Below are 11257 nucleotides of genomic sequence, written 5' to 3'. Positions count from 1 at the left end.
TTTAGGGGTGCTTTTTAGTTTTATTCTAAATTACACCAACTATATGGTTGCTAAATAATTTTCATTAAGCAGAATAAAATAAACTCATCATATTTTTTTAATCATCAATATATATATACAATATTTATACACTATATTACATGAATACTGACCAAAACATAATAATTATTGTATAAAAATAAAAAAAAATACCTCCACAAGCTAAAAAAGATAAAATCTTGAATACTTGGTTACTTAACAAGCACTTCTCCTTTACTCAAATCTAATGTGAGTCAACATAACTAAGTACACCACACCCAGAGATTTAAATTTTTAATAATTTGCTTATTTTGCATTTAACCAAATATAAAGACAGTTCATAAGAAATTTATCATGCTTAGCATAATATTAATTATATATAAATGAAATGAAGTAGACAATACCCAATAGATGTGAATGTCACCAAATTATCAAAGATTGTTTAAAATGTTATTTTGAATCTTTAAGTACACTACAATATTATTTTCAAGGGTCAAAATTATTTTCTAGTTGAGTAAAATAACATAATTTTCAATCTATCTGATATAAATTTCTTAGAGAATACATGAATATTAAGAATTACTAACTCTACAACATATAGAGAGTTACACAACTGAAATTTAGCAAGTGCAAAGTTATTGTCTTTTTTACAATACAAAATTCGGAATTTAATAAGGAAAATTCAAAATATTACAATACAAAATTATGAACCAAATTTGTTCAAATCCTGACTTTCTCTCGCTAGAAATCATCCTTCCTCTAGTGAGTTATCTCGGCCCTACCGCGCGCAGTAGCACTCTCCACTAGAGAGCAAGGCGCTGCAACTCCACATTCCTCAGCACCGCAACACCATAAAAGAAAACTTCTAGATTTTCAAGTCATGAACACAGATCCTCAAAACTCGCTTTAGAATAGATTCAAATATTCACATGCATACAAAACACTCACAAACACTTGCATGAGGTATTAAATACAAACATTTAATGATTTGTATGAACATATTGGGTCATAATAAGTGAAACTAATTACTATTTTAATAATTATTACAATCCTCCCCTCCTAAAAAATATCATCCTTGGCATTCCAAAACTCATATCACTAGAACTGATTAGGATATAATTGTTTCATTTTAGATTTCTTATCCCAAATAGCTTATCTTTTATTTTGTGCTTCCACTATAATCAAACATCGTATGGTATAATTCTTTATATTTATTCTTTGCAACTAATATTAGGACATACCTCAACTTCATCTGCAGATATTTGATTCCCCAAATAGATATCTATTTTCTCAAATACAACACATGGGATACATTATAAATATAAGATATATGCTCCGACAATTGAAATATTTATGCATATTTTCAATCCTCTCAGTTACTTCAAATGGTACAATGTCCCTTAAATTCAATTTTTCTTCTTTTTCAAACCTGGTGATACCTTTCATCTATCTGATATTCACATATACGAAATATCCAAGATGGAATTCCACGGCTCTCTAATTTACATCATAATATTATTTCTACATGTCCAATACAACTTTTAATATATCTTTGATTAGATGAATTTTTTTAAGTTATGTCATCCACTAAGGTTGGCCTAATCAAATTCCTTTCAGTTATCTCTATCCATGATAGAGGGTTCTACATTTCCTACCATGCACTACTTCCTAAGAAGTCATACCTAAAGTTAATTAAAAAATATTATTGTAGGCAAATTCAATCAAATGTATATGATCATCTCAACTTTCGACAATGTCCAAAAAAAAAAAAATCGCATAAATATATTCCAATACCTAAATAGCACTCTCAGACTGTCTATAAGTCTACGAATGAAAATCAATACTAAAGCATAGTTTAGTGCCCAAACCTTGCTAAATACCTCTCAACATCTTAGAGGTAAATCTATCATCTATATCAGAGATGACCACTTTCAATATTCCTTATAGCCAGGCTATCTCTCACACAAAAAATTGAGCCAATCTATTCATTGAGGCAATCTATCATATCAAAACAAAGTGTACAGACTTTGTCAAATGATCTACTACAACCTATATAACATAATGTCCTTACCTCGATGTAGGAAAGAAGAAAATATGTTACTTTCAGTTCTATGATATGAAATTGAACATTCTTATTTATTTAATTTTCTCAGCGTTATTAGTTAAATTATGGATAATTGCTATTATTATTCTTGCTCTGTACAAGAATTTATTATGTTGTATTTAATATTTCTTATAAATATTAAAAATATAAATTATTTAAAATTTTAGATCAATATTTGTGTCATGCTGAGCTATGTTAGCTCTCGTATATTTTACATTCTATTTTCAAATGGAAAGAGCCCTTAATTAGCAGTTTTAGGATTTTGTTCTGAGTCACTAGATGTATTTCTTCTTTTAATTTTTGAATAACATGACTAATTTTATTGCTTTGTTCAATAATTTTGTTTATAGCCATGCATTGTGATTGTTACATTGGATGATAAATGAAATATTATTTTTTGGATGAGTTTATTTTAAGTATATTGGATGTTGATAATAATTTTGTATTAATTGTTGTTTTAAAATTTATGGAAGAAAATTTTGAAATAAATAATTCAAAACTATATCTTAGGATTTGCTAGTTACAAGCCAACACAATAAGATTTGTCCAATCTATGAGTCTAATCGGGTTGGTCGTGACAAATACTACATCCCACCAAAGTCTTTTTTAATTTCATCAATATGTCATTTATTGCTTTGGAGTTTGGACTCAACATTGCCCTCAAACCTTGGAGGCTTCAACCTTAGAAACATTAATAAGTGTTTGTTAATGTTATCATATATGACTGAAGATGTTTTGCTTTGAGTCTCACCCACCAATTAGTCTACTAGACTAAAAACTGAGAAATGAAATTATAGCTGACATCTGGTGTTGCTTGGCTAATGCTCTGCCCATCTATCATATCCCGGTCTTATAGATCCACTAGACAACCACATATAATGCATTGCTGAACAAACATGTATATGGAACCAAGTATAAATAAAAGCCCAAAATACTACCAATAACTACTTTAGCGCCATGAAGCTCTAGGAGAAACATTCCATTTTTTAAATCATGCACATAGGTCCCTGAAACTCGCTTCAAAATAGATTCAAACATTCAGATGCATATAGAACGCTTACAAACATATATAAGATGTTTTAAATGTATAAATTTAGTTATTTGCATTTAATAAACAAAATTATAATTTAAGAAACTAGTTACTATTTTAGTATATTACATACAGTTCTCGGATCATCGTTGCCCGACTACAGAGCTTGGATACCCGTCAATTTACTATGATTCCTTCGACCCAGTCGCCTAACTATTATCCCTCCAACCATCGTTGCCTGACTATGGTCCCTCTAACCTTTGTATCCCGACTACAGTCCCTCTGACCTCAACCATTAGAGTACGATCCCTCTGACAACAGTTCTACCGACCAAACAAATAGGCCAACATTTCCTTGAGAATAACTCTCGTGTCATTAGATTCTTTCAACTCCAACCATGCAATTTGTTTTGTATGATATATATTTGCTGCATTGAGCCAATGCCTTCATACGAGGAAGGACATCATTTGTATCAACTAAAAATACTGGTGAAATCATTCTTCTTCTAATTATATATATGTATATTTACATTAATGTTATGCCATAACTATTTAAATACAAGAGAAATTATTATCACTATATTATAAAATCATAATTGACAACCAATTTTTTTTTTAACTCAAATTATTAAATTAAAATTTCAAGTAAATCACGCTTTGATTAAATGATTGATCAAAAATATTTTGTGTACATAAGGAGAGAGTAAGATGGAAATAGGTAAGAATTGTTTTATGTTATGTGTAGACTTAAAAATTATTTTAGTAGCTCTTTAGTTGCATTTAGATATTTAGTTTATCAAACAATTATTATTATTGAAAGAATTGTGAGATTCATTTGTTCATGTTAAATCGAGACTTCTGGCCGAGTCGTAACAATACGAGAGATTGATTATATTATTAGCTAAATACATAAAATTTGCTTCATTGTAAAATTTATTCATGTCAATTCATGCTAATATGATTCATGAGTCAATATAATTGTTGCGTCCTCGTGTACGTGGCGATAAAGAAATATAAAGTTTAACGCCTTAACTTTGTACAAAAATCCAGCACACAATCAAATAAGAGAGAGGGTATATCATTTACTAGAGACATCAATATTTTTATGTGAAAAACACTTGAGAAAGCGGGAAAACCCACCGGGCCTAGCCCAGTTTAAATGAATCCACTAGTATTGCAGTTGATTACAAATGAGGCCCTTCATTAGGGGAAGACCTTAACTTGATATACATCTTATAGAGTACATTACATGATGAAAATACAAAGAATCATTGCTGATGTGTTTGTTTGGTCTGAAGGACTGTAGTTGGTGGGTGACATAAGTCGGAAGGACAGTAATCGGTTGGCGATGGAGGTCGAAACGACTGTAGTCGATGGGAGACGTAAGTTAGAATGACCGTAGTTGGCGGACGACGAAGGTCGGAGGGACTATAATCGGAGGGCAACGAAGGTTGGAAGAACTGTAGTTGGTGGGCGACAGAAGTCAGAAGGACCGTAGTCAGCGGGCGACGGAGGTCGAAAGGGTTGTAGTCGGTGAGCGCCGTAAGTCAGAAGGACCGTAGTAGGTTGGAAACAGAGGTCAGAAGGATTATAGTCGGTGGACGATGTAAATCAGAAGGACTGTAGTCGGGTGGGCAACGAAGGTCGGAATGATTATTGTCTGACGATGGAGGTCGGAAGGACTGTAGTCGATGGATGACATAAGTTGGAAAGACCATAGTCGGCGGGCAACGGAGGTCATAAAGACCGTGGTCTGGCGACGGAGGTCGGAATGATAGTAGTCGGTGGGCAACATAAGTCAGAAGGACCGTAGTTGGCGGGTGACAGAGGTGGGAAGGACTATAGTTGTTGGACGATGAAGTTCAGAGGGGCTGCTGTTTGACGACGGAGATCAGAAGGATGACCTCAGGTAGAAGTCCGTAGAAGTCCATCTATTGATAGAAATCTCACATTGGATAGTTATCCGATGAAAGTACGACAGCGGGTAGAAGTTCGGTGTCAGGTAGAAATTTGGCGACGAGCGGAGGTCTGTCGAAGGGTAGAAGTCCGAATTCAGTAGGCGGGCGGGGAGAAATCTGGCGTTAGATGATATTCGGGCAAAACTCCAGAGTCACTTGAAGATCGGACAGAATTTCAGCGTCACTTGAAAGTTGGGCGGAATTCCAACGTCACTTGGAAATCAGGCGGAATTCCGGTGTCACTTGGAAGTCGGGTAGAGTTCCGATGTCACTTGGAAGTCAGGCGGAATTCCGGCGTCACTTGGAAGTCGGGCATAATTCTGGCGTCCCATGAAAGTCGGGCAGAATCCTGGCGGTGGTCAAGGAGTTTCTTTCTTCATACTCTTCTCTTATTCTTCTTCTTCTCTTGTTCTTCTTTCTTGGGTCCACTTTCAAGAAAAATGCAGGATTTATTTATAGATTTATAGAGTGACATGGACTGTAAATATGTGAGATATTAGGGGTAAATATGGAGTGGTTGGATGGACGGCCGATATTGAATCCCTTGATCATGTACCATTTGTCAAACATTTGAAAGTCTTAATGATGTCGGAATTTGGTGATCTTAGGCTCGTTGGATTTGCCTCGTCGAGCCGCTCGATTGGACTATAAGCACAACATGTTTCGAAACTGTTTGATAACTCAAATTGTGGTTCAAACTTTCCAACATCACTTCGGTTCCTTGATTTGGAGTTATTTAGGCTCAGATTGAGTCGAATTTGGTGTCGTATTTTCAAGACGCTTAGTTTGACTAAGTTTGTTGAAATCGGAGTTCAAGTGATACCATATTTAATTTTTGAAGTTTCAGGCTTGATTTTGCCTTGAGATTCGTGCCCAATCAAAATAATTTTTGATGATATATCAATAATATTATACACAATTAAGAAGGATTGAGTAAATAATATCAATTGACTCATAAACAAAACAAAGTATTAATGAAAAAGATCATATTTATTTTTTCATTGAAGCTAAACAAATATTATTCATCTCTATAAATAGAGATTTACATAGATAAAATAGACATCATAATAATCTAACATAAAAGCTGACCAAAAGCATGATGGATTTTTTGACTTATTCAATATTGTTCATCTTGGACGGCTCAATAATTTTTTTTGTTTTTCTTCTCCTAGATGATTGCTTTGACAAGGAGGAAGCACTTTGATACCGTCTATGATTTTAAGTATATTTTGGTCATTTTAAGTCCTGTTTTTGTTTCTTGAATTTTCCCTCCACTAAGCCAAGAAAGTCGGTAAAGTCCGACCGACTTTCTTTTGTTTTTATCAGTCGTCGGATAAGATCTAACGACTGATAAGCCACACGCAGTTGTCCTTCCTCCAGTTGTTTTTATAAGTAGATAGATAGCACACTACGATGAAAAACCCTAACTCTTCTGCTTGCTTCTCCAACGCCGATGATTTCTTAGACGCGCGCGCGATCTCTGTCTTTTTGGAGAAATTATTCTGTGCGTTCTCCGTACGTAGCTCTACGAGGGCGTTGACGATGAAATCAAACACGAAAAGAGATCTTTATCCCGGGTTAGAAATTCTTCCAATGTTGCTTTAGATATCACGTTGGTGCCGGAGCAGCTTTGATGGCTCGCTCATCTGAGGGAAACCGCTGCGGCTGTGCGTCACCGTAAGAGAAAACGTGGGTGGATCTGCTTGACGATGAAACCAAGGCGAATATGAGCCCCCAACTCCTTATTTCTTTGCCGATCTTCTCTGAAACATATTTTTCAGTGCTCTGCATGAATGCGTGAATGTTATAGTGATGATTAACCCAAAAGAAATAATATCTCTAACTTGTTAGTTTAAGGGGCTATTTGGTTAGGCATGATCTATTTGGTGGTAGGTTTTGAGCATGATTTAGATCATCTCCAATCGAAAACCTCATTTTTCACTTCAAAATGATGTGGAACTAAAAAAAAATGTTGTGATTCATCCATTCGAACTCCAAATTTTGTGAAGGTAACCTTCTTTCTTCTTTTTGCGTGTTTCTTCTGCAAATTAGGTAGACACAGGAAAATATCAGGGATGAACAGTGCAATGCCAATATTAGGGTTCCACTGTTCACCCACCAGCAAATAATGCAATTTTTACCGTTCCTTTGGAGCTCTGCAACGCCATTCAAGCTTTTGGAGTTGGACTGGAGATGCCCTTAAGATAAATTTAAACCAAATCCTGCAAACCAGTTTTTGTTGGTTTTTTACTTGAATTGTAGGTTTCTTAATCAGGGGAAGATCGGATTTAATCGATTTAGGGGTTGTTCGGTAGCAGCATTTTGCATGATTTAAACAGGATTAATATTAAATGTGACCATTTTAAAGGAGATTTACATGCATGTCACTCAAAATTATATAATTTACTTATTAAACATCTAAATCTTAGAGGATCTTAAATCTCATTCCCTCCCCCGTTTACATTAGATCCCTCATTAATTCTTAACTCTAGAGCTGTTTTATGAAGGACTGTTTTATGAAGGAGTAAGAAAGCTATTCCAAACGAAGCCTTAACTTAGATCCACAGTTCTCAAGAACTCGTCTTCTGTTTTACACACTGCTGGTCGAACCCTTCGCGACTTTCGGTTCTACGTTGTCGGGGGTTTCAGCAATTTTAATTTTTAAGCACGGGCATTTGGAGCCTTGGGGATGAAAGGTTTCGGGTCTGAATTTTAAAGAAAAAAATATTCATCATTGTGAGCCCTTTTCATTAGGGCTAAAAACAAACAAGTGTTTATCCTGCTACGTTGTATGGGCTACCTGAATTTTTTTATTCAATATGTTTTGTTTGAAGTTAATTTTTCATTTAAATCTTACAAGAAAATATCAAACACTTTCTAAATAAGTCTTTATAGGCCTACCTCTACTTTTCTTAACATAAGCAACATTTAACACATTACTCTTCTAATATGGTCAATGAAATGTTGAAATCATCTAAGACAACTCTTTTTAATCTTATCTATCGCATGAGCTACTTCAAAAATCTCTCGAATATGTTCATTTCAAAATTTATCTCTCGGTGTAAAGTCACTCATCAGCATTCTTATGTTCGCAACACTTAGGGGCTGTTTGGCAACCGGTAGGATTTAGCTATTTAGGATTTAATAAATCCTGGATTTACTTAATTATTAATATTTTAAATTATATTAATTAAGTTAACCTTAGAGACGTCTATGGGTTGCTGTTGGCTTCCTTGCTTTGCAGGAGGTGTAATATTGCACGAGTGGCTTCTTGGGCTCCTTCGTTGTTGTTCGACTTGGCTCATACGACGACATTCCCTTTTCCTGTCGGATGGGAAGTTACGACATTTTGATCGGAAGTAAGGCCGGGAGCTCGCTTGTTGTGAATGTAACTTTCTCCCTTTCGCCCTTCTTCGGATGGCAAAAAGAGGGAAATATTTCGCCATGACACAAAATAATATACCCTAATGATTGGTCATTCACCATGGAATGTAATGTTCTACCACTCTATTGAGGGTTGTGGTTTAATTTTTTACTAGAAAGTTATTTTAAGAAGCAATGAGAAAGCCATCTCAAACGAAGCCTCAAAGTTCTTCATGATTCTATGCTATTCTCTTTATTTGCACTGAGCAACTTGGAGGGCCTTTGCATCTGCAGGCAACCACTGCGTCTGCGTGCCATGGTGAAGAATAAACGGATGTATTATCTTCGTGATGGAGGATATGCGAATTTGAGCCGTAATCTCTCTCTGTTCATTGGGATGCTGAAAAATTGAAATCTATCACAGATGATGATCTTGCCCACCTAGAATAGAACAGGGTTCCTTTCTATGGTGTTTCAGGAATATCCTCTATTCTTAATTTCTTATCCATTGACGAGGGAGTTGCTTGGATGGCCCGTACATGCACGGGCAACCGCTCCATCCATGCGTCACTGAACTATCGGGCTGATTGCGAAATGATTGAACAAAGGCGAATCTGAGCCACTTTATACGGACTTTTCAATTGCAATATTTTGTCTGATCTTATGGGGGATTTTGCTAATGCTTCTGGTCTTTGCATTAACTATGAAAAGAGTGCTATTATGTTTCCTAAACATACTAAGAACCCTTTGGACATTTGCCAAGCCCTCTCTATACACAACAGAGTTGATAAACTTACTTATCTTGGAGTTCCTCTGTCCTTCCATAGGCTGAAAGTGGAAGATTTCTTACCTCTTATGGACAGTGTTAATAAGAAAATGAACGGGTGGAAGGCAAATCTTTTGTCTCTAGCTGGTAGACTTTAGTACATAAAGTTTACTATACAAAACACAATCGCTTACTGGATTAGGGGTTCAATATTACCTAAATCTGTTAATAAGTTTGTTAACAGATCCAGTTCTAGATTCCTCTTTTTTGGCGAGTCTCAAACTACTAAGAAGCTCCACATGGTCTCTTGGGATAAAATTTGCAGACCCAAATTTAAAGGTGGACTGGGCATTCCTTCCATCCCTGCGCTTCAATTTTCTTATAACTGCTCCATGATTTTCAGGATGTACAACACTGCCTCTCCTTTATCTAAATGGTTGGTCCATAGGTACAGGTCCCCTTGGAAACCGCCTAATGCTTTGGCTTCTAAACTCTGGCAGTCTGTTTGCAATACTGCTTCTGCTATTAAATCTTGTTGTAATTTTAAGATTACCCAATCTGCTTCTATTTCTCTGAGGTGGGATCACTGGTGCAATTCTCTCTCTGTTTCTGAAATTTTAGGGAACAATTGTTACGATACTATACCGGACCTGCTTTTAAATGAGCTCACTTCGACTTCTAGCTGGGTGTTCCCAGTGAACTTTCCCAGTAATGTGAGGGATATATGTGAAAAATTTTCTGTTGCTGCTGATCAAGGGCAATGTCTGCTGTGGAAAAAAAGTGCAAATGTTAAGTTTAATAACTTCATTGATGAGTTCTATTCTAACATCCCCAACTGTAATTGGTATAAGCTGATTTGGCCTAAGAAATACATCATTAAACATGCAGTTTTTATGTGGCTTGCGGTTAATGGAGGTTTGAAAACTGCAGATGCTCTTAAAATTAGAAATATAGTAGTGCCGGATTTGTGTAGTCTTTGCATTTTGCACAATGAAACTGTCAATCACTTGTTTTTTGAATGCCACTACACCTTTGCTATCATCTCAAAGCTTATCCCGGGTCTTAATAGTTTCCTTTTAAGGCCTAATCTTATGCAGATTTTGGATTGGTTGCACTTGGAATTTAAAGGCAAAGCAGATTTTAAAAACTTTTATAAAGTTGTGATTTCTTGTGCTCTTTACCATATTTGGAAAGAGAGGAACTCTCGTAGATTTGGGAATTCTGCTATTTGTCATACCACTTTGCTGCTTTCGATTAAGAGGAATATTTTTGAAAAAGTCATGAGCTGGAAGAACTCGTAGCAATTGCTGGAAAACCTGTAATGTTTATATCTCGTGAATTTTGGTGGCCTTTGCTGGGAGGATTTTCTGCTGCCTGGGAATTTTTTTGGCAGATCTGGGCATATTGGGTTGATGCTCAATACTGGAGGATTATTGTGGTGATATCTGATCTTTCGTATCACTGGTTCTCTCACTGTTTAATATGGTTCCTGGATGCTGTTAACTGGATTTTATGGACTTCAACCAGGACAATGATGATGCTCCACACTGAAATTAGAAAATCTCTCCCCCCTTGGATGGTCTTCGGGCAACCAGGGGGTTTGCCCTCTCATGTATATTCTGAGTCCTGGTTAAAATATTGTGGAGCAAGCTTTGCTGGGATATTTTGCTCTGTTTTTTCAGGTTATCTGAGATTCTTCTTACGGTGGAGATGGAGTTCTACACCTGTGGAGTCATCTGATTGTTTGGCTGCTGCAACGGGTCGCTTCTGTGCTGTTTTTTGGCGCATCTTTACTGCTTTGTTTATTTTGTTATTTTGGTTATTTGCAAAGCATCTATTACATGTATCTTTGGGCTTATAGGGAGGTATAGTTGGGGTTTTTTATACCTTTTTCATGCATAAGTTTTTGTTGTCGCTTATGCATGAGTTTTTGATCTAATTTTGCTCCTTTATTACATGTAATCATTTTGTTATTTAATAGATGAGCTTCGGCCCCAATTTCACCCAAAAAAAAAAAGC

Source organism: Dendrobium catenatum, unplaced genomic scaffold (genome assembly GCF_001605985.2).
Source record: "Dendrobium catenatum unplaced genomic scaffold, ASM160598v2 fragScaff_scaffold_1427, whole genome shotgun sequence".
NCBI classification, from domain to species: Eukaryota; Viridiplantae; Streptophyta; class Magnoliopsida; order Asparagales; family Orchidaceae; genus Dendrobium; species Dendrobium catenatum.
Note: the sequence above shows the minus strand (reverse complement) of the source record.